Source organism: Apteryx rowi, unplaced genomic scaffold (assembly GCF_003343035.1).
Source record: "Apteryx rowi isolate R43461 unplaced genomic scaffold, aptRow1 scaffold_19, whole genome shotgun sequence".
Lineage (NCBI taxonomy): Eukaryota > Metazoa > Chordata > Aves > Apterygiformes > Apterygidae > Apteryx > Apteryx rowi.
This window is the reverse complement of record NW_020448196.1, coordinates 1,325,363-1,327,288: the sequence shown is the minus strand read 5'-3', so window position 1 is coordinate 1,327,288 and position 1,926 is coordinate 1,325,363.

The following is a 1,926-nucleotide window of genomic DNA, read 5'->3' as shown; positions in this document are numbered from 1 at the left end:
GCCGGCGCCCCGGGCGGCCGCGGCCTCGGCAGCCCGCCGGGTGCTCGGAGTGGCCTAAATCTCCATGGCTCGGGAGGGGGGTCAATCCCCCTGGGTCTCCGTGGGCTTGACACCTCCCAGGGCTGCTTTTGATGCGGCTTTTGGCACCGCTCCGGACCCCCAAAGCCTCCTCTGCAGCCGGGGGGGTTGTTCGGATGGGGGCGGAGCGGGGCAAATTTGCCAAACGTTTCTGCGCTGGAATGCGGTGCCGGCGCTTCCCGGCCCCGGAGCAGAGACGGTCCCGGCGGGCAGAGGCTCCGTGGGCTGGCAGGGCCCTTCGGGGCGTCCTGGGCTCCCCGGTCCCGGGGCTGGGCACCTGGACTGCTCCRGAGGGTTTGGGGTTCAGCCGGCCACTCCGGAGGGTCCAGGTTCAGCCAGCCACTGGTGCCAGCGAGGGGGTGTCTGGGAATGCAGGCTGGCCTCCGTTTCCTACCCCATCCGGTGGGCACAGCGCTGGCCCGGATGCAAGCTCCGGCCCGCATGCCCCGAGCTCCATTCCCAACGTCGGATGGCTCCGACGGGTGCAAAGCGCCTCCGCGCAGAGGGGGAACCGTCGGGCCTCTGGCGCTGCTGCTGCCGCTGCCGTGCCCCAGTGGTGCCCAGGGCGGCAGGACGGGGGCCCCAGCACCCTGCTGGATGATGCCCGCCAAAGCCCTTCCCGCGGGAGCTTCCCAGCTGCAGTGACCGTCCCTGCCGGCTGCAACCCCTCAGCTCCAGGGGGCTTGGGGGTGGCGGCACCGGGATGCTTCCTGCAGGGAGGGCAAGGGGCGCCGCGGGAGGCAGCRTGGCGGCATGTCGGAAAGACGCCCCGTGGCGCGGCCCCCCCCTCGCTCCTCTGCCCCCGGGTCGCAGCCACCCGGCGAAATTTGGAAGCGCTCCACCGGAATAAAATAAACACGCAAATAAGACCCCCGAGGTGGCTCCGCTCGTGGCTGTGGCTCCGCGGCGCTCCGTGCGCCCGGCCGTTCCGCTGCAGTAATAACAATAATAACGATGATGAGGATGATAATAGCAATAAATCCTGGGAGAACGGTTCCCCCAGCCACTCCGGCCGCCGGCTCGGCGAGGAATCCCTGTGCTCCTCCAGGCAGCAGAGCCGGGCGCCAGCGCTGGAGAAGGGAGAGAAGGGGAAAGGGAAGGGGAAGGGAAAGGGGGGAGCGCCGGCAGCCGGCAGCCACCCGCAGCGCCCGGGAGCATCTGGGGTCCCACGGCCAGGGCAGCGGCCGTTGCCTGCTCCGAGGGGCAGGAACGCGGCCCAGCCTCCGCGTGGGGCCAGGACGCAGGGAGGGCAGCTGGGCACCATCCTGGCCGCGGTGGGCGGGAGAGCAGCGAAACAGCCGAGAGGGGCCCGGAGGCAGCGACGCCGGGCTCCGGATGGCCGCCTGGCCCGTCGGCACAAATCGCCCTAACACGGCTTAAAAAGGAGTCGCACTGAGGCGCCCCGTGTGCAACGGTCTGGTCCCGGCGAGGAGGAGAGTGGCACCCTGGGACCAGGCACGATCTTGGGAATGAGCCTTAGGCGTACCTGCACCTTCGGTGTGCACCCACGCGTGTGCCCCTTGCGTGTGCACTGGTGTGCAGGCTTGCGCCCGTGCATTGTGTGTGTGTGTGTGTGTGTGTGTGCACACCTGGTGTGTGCGTGTGTGCATGTACACCTGGTGTGCGTGTGCGGGGAGGGGCTGTGCGCCTCTGCGCGCACCTTGTGCAGCTGTATCTGTGCACAGGCGTGTGCACACGGCAGGGGCGCAGGCATGGGGGGGGGCTGTTGTTGCCTGTCCGCTTGCACGGGCGCACGTGCCCCTTGCGCGCGCACGCGCGGGTGTGCCTGGGCCCCGTGCGGGCGCGCACCACGAGTGCGGGTGTGCGCGGGTGCGCGTGCACCTCGCC